Below are 13,714 nucleotides of genomic sequence, written 5' to 3' on the forward strand. Positions count from 1 at the left end.
AGGACCGCATCAAAAACTTTATCAATAAACAGAAGATATGAACTAGGCCTGTGATTACCCAGACCATCCTGTATATGGACTGCTCAACTTAACAATATGTGTGTAACTAAGGCCTCTTTTAGGTTTGATGGGAAGATACCTTCCTTAAGCGAGAATAAAGTGATCTGGTAAAGTACTGAATCCAGTATGTCAGGCATGAAGTAACTAACTAGACAAAAGGTTAATGTATATATTTTGTAAGATGGGGCAATAGACTCATTATACTTAGAAACAGTAAACTCAGACAATGACCAAGACAGTAGTTTTTTCAAATGGATAATGAGACAACTGTGTAACTATAACTGGACCAGTACTCAGACTGATTAAGGTTAGCATGTCAGTAGAGTACCCAGCAGCTAATGCCCACTCTTCAGCTGATAAATACTTCTGAGTACCATGAGAGGCTGGGTTGTAAAGTTTGAGGAACACCTAGAAGGGTGCTGCTGGATGGCTCACAACTGTGGAGTTTTTCTGGGTTGAGTACAAAGACTTCCTTTAGGATGTGATTAACTACAAAGTTCATCTAATAAAAGTCTGTCATAAAGTGGGCAAGTGTAATTCCATTGTGCTCTAACCTTCATCCCATCCTTCTTAGCTCATGTAGTTCAAGCAATGGTATGGCTCATGTGGCATGAGAAGGATAAGGTATATACAACTGGAGGTTAGAATATCATGGTAATCAGATGGAGATGAAACTGGTACTGCAGAGTCCTCAGCAATGAACTGTAAATGTTGATATAAAACAGGAATCAGTAAGTCAGGGAAAACTGGACTCATATTCTTGTAAGCTACCACACCGTTGTAGGGGCACTTTCCAAACTACTTCAACTCTACATGATTTTATTGAGCTTCAGATGCCTCATCAAAGTGTAGGTTATCTCTAATTTATAACCACACCCATTTTACTAAATCAAAAGTCAAACCCACCTCCATAGACAGCACAAGGAACAAGAAACTAAGGGTAATGCTGCTAAACGCCAGAAGTCTTAACCTCAAGATGCATGCACTCGAAGCTCTCCTCAGTATGGAGAACATCGATATCTGTGCAGTGACAGAAACCTAGTTCAAGGCTCCAGAGAGCACCCCAGCACTACCAGGTTATACCTCATATCATGCTTTTTGGCCCCAAAACCCGGACCGAACCACAAAAGGAGGGGGAGTTTCCATATTTATCAAGGATATCCACACCTCCAGGTTAGTGGCATTGCACAAAGTATCGGAGACCATCCATGTGCAACTGACAGTGGGCAAGACTGCTTTTCAGTTTATAGCATCCTACAGACCACCCTCTCAAAGTCAGGAATCCCACTCGGCTTTCCTGAAAACATTGGAGAACATGAAGATCTCTCCGAACACCATTATATTGGGCGACTTCAACTACCCAAACATAGACTGGGAGCATTACTCAAGCCCCAGCACCTTAGCCCAAAGGTTCCTGGAATTTATAAACTCAAATGCTATGGAACAACTAGTCACCACTCCCACAAGAGGGGAAAACATACTAGACCTGATCATTACCAACATGGGGACTCTATGCTCCATACCAGAAGTATATCCCTCATTGGTAAGATCAGACCATAAATTAATTTTACTGGATATCCATATCCCGACCCCACCCCCAGCCCAGAAAACCACAGTGAAAAACTTCTCAAACGCGAACTTCACACTTCTCAAAACCGAAGTGGAATCCCTCAAGGCCCCAGGGCCAGTGAAAACTATGGCCCAAACTGCAGAATCCTATATAAACGCATTCTACAGACATCTCCAGGAATGCATGGATCATGCTATCCCAAACAAAATCAAGACCCAATCATCCAAAGGCAGGCGTCCAGTCTGGTGGACCCCAGCCATAAATAAACTGTACAACAGAAGGAGGAAGCTACTACATGATGCAGCAAAATCCCTAAAAGGGAAGGCATCTCTGATCAGTACTAGCAAAAAATTACGATCCCTCATAAAATCCTCCAAGGCCAGCTTCGAGAGAAAAATTGCACAGGACACTAAAGACAATCATAAGGCTTTTTTCAGTTATGTTAGGAACCTTGGATGCAACTCCCAGACTTGTTCTGAGTTGATTCTAAACGACAAAAAATACACAGAACCCACAGACATCGCCAATATCCTGGCAGACAGGTTCAGTGCAAACTTCTCCACCCCCTCCCCCTAAAAGAGCAAGTATCTATCCCGGCAGAGTGCAGCCTCCCAAACATCTCTGATGCTCAGGTGAAGGCCGCCCTCTCCAAAGCAAAAGACACTGCTTCCATGGGACCAGATGGCATCCCGGGTTGCGTCCTACATGAACTCCAAGAAGAACTAATCCCTCAAGTAAAACTGCTGTACAATCTCAGCCTCACTACAGGATATGTGCCCAAAGAATGGCATACAGCAACAGTGGTCCCACTCCACAAAGGTGGCACCTCTGCAGACCCTGGAAACTATCGCCCCATAAGCCTGACTAGCCTAGTCTGCAAGTCTATGGAGAGGATCATCATGGAACTCATAAACAAAGACATTGGGGACCTACAGACACTAGATCCTACCCAATTTGGCTTCGTCAAGGGCAGATCCTGCCTTTTGAACCTGGTCGACTTCTTCAAAACAGTCACCAAGGCCAAAGATGAAGGGAAGGTAGTCCACACAGCCTATCTGGACCTCGCAAAGGCATTTGACACAATACCCCACTCGGGCATCATAGATAAGCTGTCCAGCTTAAATATAAACCCCTATGTCAAAAGATGGGTCGCAAACTGGCTCAAAGACAGAACCCACAGAGTCAGAGTTGCTGGAGCCATGTCAGACTCCAAACCAGTCACAAGTGGCGTCCCACAAGGTTCTGTCCTGGGACCTCTCTTGTTCAGTATTTACTTTTCTGAGGTACAGGCCAACGTGGGAGGACTATGGCTCACCAAGTTCGCAGATGACTGCAAACTGGGTGCCATAATCGACTCTCCAGCTGACACAAACATCTTTCAAAAAGGTCTCGCAGAGACGGATAACTGGTGCCAGAGCCATGGATTAAAGCTAAATGCCAAAAAGTGTATAGTCATACCCTTTGGCAAAAACAATGTGCCCACAAATTACCACATAGGTGGTAGCCCATTAAGTACAGAGAAAGTAATTAGGGATCTGGGGACCCAAGTTGATAGCAATCTCTCCTTTGACAACCACATTGCCAAAGTGGTTAGAAAGACCTTCTACATAGCCCACCTCATCATGAAAGGATTCACATCTAGATCAAGAGAGGTAATCATGCCCCTTTATTCATCCCTCTTCAGGCCCATCATAGAATACAATGCCCCCTTTGGGTTGTACCTTACCCGACACCTGCAGCAATTAGAAAGACTCCAAAAGTACCTCACCAGGAGGATCAAGGGACTCAAACAGATGCCATATGCTGCTCGGTTAAAAAAACTCCAGCTTTACTCAGTTGCATAGCGTCTACTTCGAGGTGATCTATGCCTGACATATAAAGCTATGTCCAACCCAGAATTAATGGACATGCTCCACCTCAGTAAATCTAAATCCCTTAGAGCCACACGCTCGAGGGACTTGAACCTCAGCACAGAAATAAATAGAACATGCTGGAGGGACAGATTCATAACCCAGAGGCTCCCTTCGCTTTGGAATAGAATTCCAATTCATGTTAGGCAGAGCACCTCACTGACTCTCTTCAAGAAGAATCTTGAAGAGTGGATGGAGGATCGTAGGTTTGTCCCGGGGATTACTTCCGTGTCACTATTAGACAGAGGCACAGTAAACTAAACTTTAAAAAGGGCACAGTATACTCAAATCAAGGGGTGGCGTAAGCCAAACACAATCGGGCTAGGCTTATAAATGCCCCAGGGCAGATAGCCTAGTATGAACCTATGAACCTATAAATATAAGTTCCGTGCTTTTATAAATCCTCACCTCTACATTACCTGTTTTGCCCTCATTCTAAAAACAATCCTGTACAGCTTCTTTATCTAGCTTGCAGTCTACAGTATCACACATTCTCTCTTCCAGAGTTTTATATTTCAAGTCTCCTCTTATCAGAATTTTCCAGTAAGTTAAGTCCAGTAAAGAAATTACTTAAACTGCTTTTACAGTTAATGCTTTCCATCCTTTTCCTTAGTGAGTAATTTATTTCTTACCCTATATTTTTTCAATCCATCTATATAAAAATATTCCCATGGTGCCCTCATACCATTATTTCTAATTCTTGTCTTCTTCTAACTTTAGTTTAATTTCCTTTATTTCTTTTACTAGCTCCATCATTTCTTCTGTTATCACCCACGTGTATACCTTTTACCCTTCTTCCATTCATCCTAGACCTCTTCATAGTTTCACCATAGCAACTTTCTTAGTTCCACTTCTTCCAACTTTTGTTTACATTCCTTTATTTCTTTTATAAGTTCCATCATTTCTTCTGTTATCACCCACTTGTATACCTTTTACCCATAGTTCCACCATAGCAACTTTCCTAGTTCCATATTTTCTGCCGTTATTTTTCCCCCAAAAGCATAGCACAGTGAAACAAAAAACTACAGACGGCATCATCTGCAAACATCCTTTTACTGATTTACATAATATAATCCTTTTCACTAGTTTAACCATCATCCCCATATTGTTTGAAAAAAAAGTATGTACAACCTTTTTTTTTGTCAAAATCCTCCAGGAAAAATAGTATTCAAAACAATTTCTGACAAATAAATCTGTTTGCTAGTGATATCTTGAATAACCCACATACTTCCACATATTCTACCTTTTTCAGACCATTTCTCTATTCTTCTACATTTTCGTTTTTCTACAATTAAATCCAAAACCTTGTGCCTTTTCAGACTTATCTCTATTCATTCCATCTGTTACACTTCCTCATAGTCTTTTCTTTCTGTAAATTTAAGCCCACATTTCCACTACCTGTCTGTATTTTCTAATAAATGATTCCATCTTATTCTTTCTTTTCCCATTATTACCATGCCATGTGTTGGTTAAAAGTAGAAAGAATGTTATCCCTGCTTGTAAATTCCTACACAATTCTCATCACTTTCTTTTTTGCTCCATAAACAGCCTTATTTGCACAGCATGCAAACAACAAGAACATCAGGGACATCCCTGCTTTATCCCTTTCTTTTTCTGGCATCTTGATCCCACCTAAGCACTCACTAAACAACTAGAACAACGATGTTTGACACACTTGTTCTATGAATTATCTATATACATCTGTGTACATTTTTATCACACTTCTTTCAACCCTATATGACTGACAGAATCAAATTCTTACTAAGTAGTCCTTCCTTTTTCTTAAAAAAAATCTCTTCTGTTACTTCTATAACCCATAATAATATATTTTCCATATCCTTAGTGTTACTTTCTTGTATTTACTCCTTTGAATTTTCCACATACAGGCTTAATGGTCTGCCCTGTATTACATTTGCTAATATTTTATAAGCTGTTCCTATTACTCATATAGCCTTCCAAGTCTTCTTTTTCAAAACAATTAATTGTACTAAAGTAAGAAACCTGAAAACAACTAACTACCAGTTTATAACATAGGATATATTCCCATCAGATTAATACAAATAATAATCTGTCATAGATAATGACATATTAAACAATTACATGGATAACTCGGCTTGCTTCACATAAAAAACAGAACCATGCCAATTACGCAGGATAAATAAGAAAGAAGATAATTTCATGGTAATTGCCTGTTTATTGATTCAGCATTATCACAAAGTCCTAAGCCCATGGGTCACAGGTGTCCACTTTTAAATTACTCTTGTTTTATATCCTACGTTACAATATATTTTTTTATTTTATTATTTATTTACTGGGAAAGTCCGACTTGGAACGAAGCCAATTTTCAGCAGAGGCTTGGGGAGAAGCACTCCAGATGCATGTGTTTGTAACATGGGAGGAAACCGGATCACCTGGCGGAAACTCACATGAATGCAGGGAGGACATGCAGACTTCACACAGAAGGTACCCCAGTTTAGAATCGAACCGGAGAACCTCTTGCTGTGAGGTGACAACGCTACTGCTGCACCACTGCACCATAGTCTCATCTCCATTTTAATATCATTTTAATAATTCTGATTCTTCAAAACAAACCTCTATACATTTTAACAATGGAGACCTCATACATACAAACTTTGTCTATATCTGAGAACAATTAATTTGTTTTCTCCATTAAATAGTGATTCCATGATTTTGTAACACCAGAAACAATGCCAGAAAGTATTATCAAGAGGTAATGTAGTTTATTAGTTAAGTGCTTTCATTCTGATATGTATTGCAAAGCATTTCATAAGAACTTTGTTTCTATTGACTCTGTTACGCACTACTCCTTTACATCATAGTTGCTTTTTAGTGAGTGGATGCTGTTTTAGGTTATGCCCTGATTTCCTTTAATTTCCTGACAGTCAGTATACCTTTTATATTCCAGTTATTGGTTACCACCTCCACAGCTACCAGCATTAACAAACAGAGGAGTGTGCTCTCCATTTTAGTAGTATTATGTCAGATATCATAACAAAAGTATGATTATTAACATAATTTCATTAACAAATATTTTATGCAGAAAAAATTGTGTTGTTCCTATGTAAAAGTTGGCAGGCATGTACTAGGACAGAATAAAATGGGAGTAGGTACTATTCTCCACAACTTCACATTAACATATATCCACCAAGTAAGGGAACACATTGATAACTTCTGGATGGTGTGTATAAAACATTATGAAGATATTTCCAAACACAAATGTAGAAATTCCTTACTCTATTTGCAACTCTAGGAAATAAGCACAATTGTTCCTTTGCTTTCCAGTCTAGATAATGGTTTGCCTCCCTTTCATTAAATTACATCAGTTTAGCAACTAAATCCTCCCTCAAGATGATTAAAGCATTAGGTGAACTATTAACCATTTTTTTTGTGGAAAGATGATCACTTCTCTCTTCAGTTAACCACAAAAAAGTGTCAGAATCTTCTCTTCATCCACCTCAGAAGTTCTGACTTGCTTCAATTTCTGAAGATGCCGTACATTTCCTATACTCCAAGCCCCATGTAAACCAAAATACATTTATCTAGAATCAAAGTAAAAAAGCCACCATTACTTCACATATACCCTCAGTACACCAGACATGTCATTTAGTTTCTACATCTGTCCAGCCCTTGACGTTTTTCCTGCATTAACCTACCATACCCTAGAAATATGCAGTTCTTTTTTCAGCTAGATTTTGACAACCTTCTAACAATGTTTATAAAAAGGCCGATGATAAAGGTAATCAGAAATTTAGATTAACTTAATTTGCTTTATATTGTCTTAAACAGTTTAAAACTTAATTCTAGCATTAACATGACATCCAAGAACAAGATTTTCTTTCTGAAAAGGTGGATATACCTCCAATTTTATTAACAGAAGAAGATGTTGAGAAGTGTGCTGTGTTACTTGTTATTAGCTTAATATTATCAGAAGAAGGTGTTGAGAGGTATGCTGTGTTACATAAAGTTAGCTACAATATAACTTGGCAATATCAGTGTGATGCCCAGCTCAGCGGTGACGCACAGCAGCGTTGACATTTAATATAGCAGAAATTTATACTGCCTATTGATTAGAATTCTTTTTTTTTTTTTTTTTTGCAACAGAATTGCAGCTTCTGTCATTCTCTGTACTGACCAGTGTGACACTATGACAAGTGAATATAACCAGACCATCTCTCTCCTCTCAATCCATTGCACAATCACTAGTAATTCTGCTACAAGCCACTATTATGTTTTGGAGCCAGCAACTGCTTTGGCTGTCATCCAAGTCTGAAAATAAATGAAAGCCCTAGGGACTGAGTCAGAAAATGTCTGATAGCCTTTGAAGCATTGCTGAAATGTTCTGTTTAACCATGCTGGGTAACAGGCACACAGCTGCAGATTCATGCTGTTTTTCAGATTCACAGATTTTATGCTCCTTCTAAATGCAGTAACAACTAGCTGAGGAGATTGGCATTGGCAGAAATGGAAAAGAAACGAAGGGCTTGCAATTTCAGCAATGACAATAAAAGACTAACTTCCACCAGTAAAATGGTATAGGACTATCCTTGACTGAAAGTAAATTTTCTAAAGACACAGAATTACTTAAATGTGTTGGGGGTAATAATTGTTTTATTGAGCTAAATGTACAAGCCATACACTTGTATTTGTACATATATATATATATATATATATATATATATATATATATATATATATATTTATATATCAAATATTTACATTAAAACAAATACTGGGGGTAGAAATAATTAATAATAAACACAAAGAGAAAGGTCTTTCTACACCAACAATTTAGAAAGTGGAGTAAAAATACTCAGAGGTTATATTAAACCACAAAAGTAGTTTTCTTTACATACAAATGTTCAACTAAATCATCATTTACATAAAACACTGCATTTGTTTCTTATGTTCAGTATATAACATACAATCTAAGTCCCATTTATAGAAATTGCAAAAATACGATGAAGTAAACATCCTAATTAGTAGGAGTGAGAGCAACTGTAGTTACAGGCCAAGATAACTAGTAGGCCATAATGAAAGCTTCTAAGCAAGACAGTAATAAATCAAGGGGATTGGTAACAGTAGCATTCTATAAATTAAGATTGCATTAGTATTAATGTTTTGGGTTGTCAGTAAGGGGAGTAAAAGCTTCAGGAGCTCAGCAAGAAGGACAGTAAAGGATCTCATATGACTGTTTTTATAATAACAAAACAGAGAAACTTATTAAGCATTTTTAATGCCTTCAAGTAGCATTTCATTAAAGCTTCAATGACATCCAATGCAGTAAATAACTCACTGATGTAACTGTATTCCATTTGTGTTACATAACATGAAAACAAACAAATAAATCTACAAAGTGGTTCCTTTAGGAGAATTTTAATAAAATAAAGAAATAACCAGACATTTCCTCATTCTAAAATCACTTCTTTGGGCAGATACAGAATAACAAAAATACTACTTAAGTATTTTTTTTAAATATTTTTGGACCTATATTGCTAGAATGACCATCATTTTTTTGTACATTGCTTCTGATTCTAATCCCCAGCTCCTACTAAACTGATTCACTTACTGTGCAGCTTTAGAGGAAGGAAAAACAATGAGGGCATCCAAACCTAGTGTCATCTGCTGCAAATAATGAGGAGTTTTTATAAATGACATCATCTGGAGAAGCAGGTGCGCAATGGCATTAGTGTATGCATGTGTTTCCTCACGTGATATGATGATGTTTGTCTCAGCATTCTAATGTGCATAGACATCCGAATGGCACTGGTGCTATTGTCTAATCTCTGCTAGAGAGCAGCACAGTATCGGTTGGCATGCTGCCCATTGGCTGCACAAGAACCCCCCCCCCCCCGGCCAGCCCTTACACCAAGAACCATTCATTTTCAATCATATTATCAGATCGATTAAAATGTTCAAGCTGCAAAAACTAAAGTAAAATATTTAAGCTATAAAGGCAATATGTAGACTTCAATCCATAAAACATAACATTTTGTTAGCAATCTATTTTCTCTGACATGCGAGTGTATCAAATTTCTGTTCTGTTATACATTATTTTAATGAAACTGTGTCATTCAGCACTATTCTCTAAGCTCAGTATGAATGGTGTCATCTGTCACACAACACAGAGAGTTACCATTGGTTAATATTACTGAAAATGGCCCAGTTCATTCCTGCTCCCTTCTGCAGCCCAGCAACTCAGCTCCATACCACATGAGTACAATATCAATATGTGTATGTGTGTGCGTGCGTGCGTGTGTGTGTGTGTGTGTGTGTGTGTGTGTGTGTCTATATATAGATAGATAGATACTAACTTACCTTTAATTTTTGTATAAACTGCCTACAATTTCTCTAAATATTAAACCATTGTAGCGTGTATGAGTTCTTAACCACTGTTATCACATTATGTCCAATTTGGTATAATTATTTAAACTGTAGATGTTTTCTGTATTATTTTTGAGGACTGTAAAATTATTGTTCTTAAAATGTTTTGTAATAGTTTGGAGCTTTTCTCCCCAGGCCTCTGCTGAAAATGGGATCCTACTCAGTCAGACTTTCCTGGTAATCTAATGTCAATAAATGAATAACTATATCTATATCTATATATATATATATATATATATATATATATATATATATATATATATATATATATGTTGCTGTTGTTGTGTCTTTCGGATTATCCCGGTCCGCTAATGTTTGGTGGTGGATTTTTACGTGCGGAGTTACCAGCCCTGACGCCCATTCACATATGCCTCCACACAGAAGATGCTCTAGCTGAGAATCGAACGGGATAACATCTTGCTGTGAGGCGACAACGCTACCGCAGCATGTATATATATATATATATCAATCTGTCTTTATAAGGCGTTCTGTTGGTTTAGTCAACATGGAGTTTAGTCGACATCTGTTTAATCGACTGCATTTGTTCAACTAAACAGAAGGCCGACTGGTGTGCGAGACTGACCATCCCAAGCTAGGAAATACTCCCTGTCCCTGGTGATTGTGCGATCTTGGAGTTAATGTGTATGTATATATATATATATATATATATATATATATATATATATATATATATGTAAAATTAGCAGGTGGATGCAGGGAGGTTTGCATTTGACATTTTTTATGTTTTTTTTTTTTTTTTATCATTTGCCTGCTCCAATGTTGCATTTTTGTGCATGCATAATTGGACATTTCATTTTCTTGGTAATGTGGCTTACCTTTCATATGTCAACATTAATTTCTGTCAAATAAATGAATGTAAACTATATATGATTCTACAAGCTTTTGTTGATGTTTGCATTTGTTGAGTTCTGAAAAACACGCAACTACAATACATAAAAAATGTGAAGGTCAGCTTACTACTATATATGCCGCAAGAAACAACTTCAGTGTATCCAAAACTTAAAAATAAATAAAATTAAAAAATCATTAATTTTTGTAGGGAGCAAGCCCCCTCTGCACCACCCATGTACAGGGTTATACCCCCCACCCCCTGTAAATTATATTTACTAACTCCCAGATCACACAGAATTGAGGAAAGGGAATATTCCCAAACCCTGAGAATTGTGCAGTTTTGCATACATGTTCACCATCTGTTTAGCCTACTAAAAGCAGCCCACTAAATAGATGTTGACCAAACACACTGTCGACCAAAGCATCTGCACCCATATATATGGATAACTGTCATGTTACCTAATGAGAAATCTCTGAATGACAGTTTGTCCCAAATTATATTTCATTGACTGGGGTATAGCTACAGATAGTTCTATAATACAGCAGCGCATATATTTACAAGTGCATGAAGAAGCTTTAGCTCTTGTTACTATACATAATAATTGCTGATATGGTTTCTGTATGTCTGGTGCCAGTGATTACCTGCATATAGTATTTTCTCTTTTCTACATAGTTATGCATCTGTGTAATTATTATTATATTTAAGTAAGGGGTGCATGGAGACATTTTTTAATAGTGTGTTTGCTGTAGTGAAGGTTTCTAAGATGTGCTTGTGCATCAGTAGTGATTCACTGTGTGTGATTTTTACCCACTGTTGTGCAACCATGAAGTTGCTATATTTAAGTAAGGGAGTGTGTGTGGCTTCTCTCCATACAAAAAAAGTACTTCTGAAACGTTTACCTTAGGTGTTTTTGACTGAATCATATTTCACTTATTTTGAATTGCCTTGACTCTGTTATACCATGAGTGAGAGGGGGTGAGAGCAAAGAGTCTTGGGATATGAGGTGATCCGCAAATCTTTTACTCCATGTCTGTTGCCTGTGGACTGCCTATAGATACCACAAAGAATTAATCCCTAGTACCATGAAAGGCAGAGCTGACTGCCTAGCCAAACCCTTGTTGTTGCTGTTTTCTGCCAGAAATTGTGTAATAGGTGAATGAAAGGAAGAGAACACATCTGTGCGTACTGCCAGGGTGAAGACTGGGTTACTGAGAGTCTAAGATATGTGAACAAAATCTGATGACATAGACTGTCTTGTGGGGGCTCAGAAAATTACTGAAGGAGAGAAGTTGTTGTACACAAGATGGAGTTGGGTCAGAGGGCAGGTGTACTGCATATAACATTGATGAGAAAAGCATACCTCTTCAAACTTTATTCCTTTGAAAAGTTTGTGGAAGAGGCACTGTTCCTTTTGTGAGACTGCCATGCATGCATCCTGCTTCTTCTAAAGACTAATAGAGCATGGTGTGTGTGTGTGTGTGTGTGTGTGTGTGTGTGTGTGTGTGTGTGTGTGTGTGTGTGGGTGTGTGTGGGTGTGTGTGCGTGTGTGTGCGTGTGTGTGTGTGCGTGTGTGTGCGTGTGTGTGCGTGTGTGTGTGTGTGTGTGTGGAGTGTGATGCATTTTATAGTGCTGACTTTATCCGTTTGTTTTGACAAGGTGTAATTTCCCTTGTGGGGATAACAGGTTTAATGATGTTGATTTGGGTAATTCAGTGCCACCAAATGTGTGTTGTCTGTGAGGTTTTTTTTTGACAAGTGGCCTTTGGACAGTATTGCCCTTGATTAAAATTATGTTGCCTAAAACTACAGCTACTGCAGTATCCTTCAGCCTCATCATCATCCTCATTACCATCCAAATGGCAAGAGGTCTTGGCATATTTCTCCAGCTAAATCTGTGCCTCTGGACTGTGGCAGGCTTATTTCAGAAAGCTGAACTTATTTATATTCTTTCTGCAAAACAAGACAAACAAGGCAATTTAGCCGTTCACTCTTGTGAAATCAGCATAAATATTTTTGTTCAAAACCTGTGTTTGCTTGTGAGTACCTGAGATATTTAACTGTAGCCTCATTTATTAAAGGACAGTTCAAATGTAAATGCAGCTGACGGGATAACAGATAAATTGTTTATGTTAAGCTGCATATAGTCTCTTCCATATCATTTTCACGGTTATTTTACTAGGCTTCTTGAATAAGGCTGTCATCTGAATCTCTCAAGTGTATTTATTAGACAATGTATATCAAGTGTGAGTCATTATGAATTAAAAAAAATATATATCCATGGAATCTCATGTTAACACATTCATTCAGTAATACTGATGTAAAAATTGTGATTCGTTAAAACAAAGTATATGCTTTTACAATGATTTATTTAACTGTAATGCAAATTAACAAGCAAAAAGGTGCTATGGTAAGGAGTTATCAGGAAAACTAAACTACTTCTATTTCTGCCTAAATCACACTCTCATAACACCTCAGCCTTCACTGTCACCCTGTTAGACAACACCACCATCAATGTTAAATCCCATACCAAACTACTAGGGGTCATAATTGATGATAAAATAAAGTTTGACCTTCATATAAATTACTGTATCAAAGATAATAACCAAAAGCTTTGCTTACTATACTATAACAAAAGATATCTCACACCAGAGGCAAGATGGTTATTCTCTCTTGCTTATCTCCTACCTTGTCTCTTTTATAGCCCCCAAATCCTCACTAACCTACAGACAACACCACTTAATAAGATGGAAAATACATATCATATTTCACAAAATAGCTAGATTTGCCGCCAACACTCAACCTAAATCCCATCATTGTTTGGCTTTGAAAACACTGAACTGGCTTGAGTTCCCCAATCAACTTCTTTTCTATCAATTTAACATTATCCCCTCCATCCTCTACAAACCCTCCTTCAGTTCTA

At 37.8% G+C, this 13,714-nt stretch overlaps 1 protein-coding gene across 1 annotated transcript in view; it reads right to left on the bottom strand.

Moving 5' to 3' along the window:
- Nucleotides 1–13,714, bottom strand: part of EGFLAM (EGF like, fibronectin type III and laminin G domains) — a 1,039,379-nt gene that overhangs the window by 761,148 nt on the left and 264,517 nt on the right. The gene's annotated exons all lie outside the window — the stretch shown is intronic.

This window comes from Protopterus annectens, chromosome 1.part0, assembly GCF_019279795.1.
Source record: "Protopterus annectens isolate FY-2018-M chromosome 1.part0, PAN1.0, whole genome shotgun sequence".
NCBI lineage: Eukaryota > Metazoa > Chordata > Ceratodontiformes > Protopteridae > Protopterus > Protopterus annectens.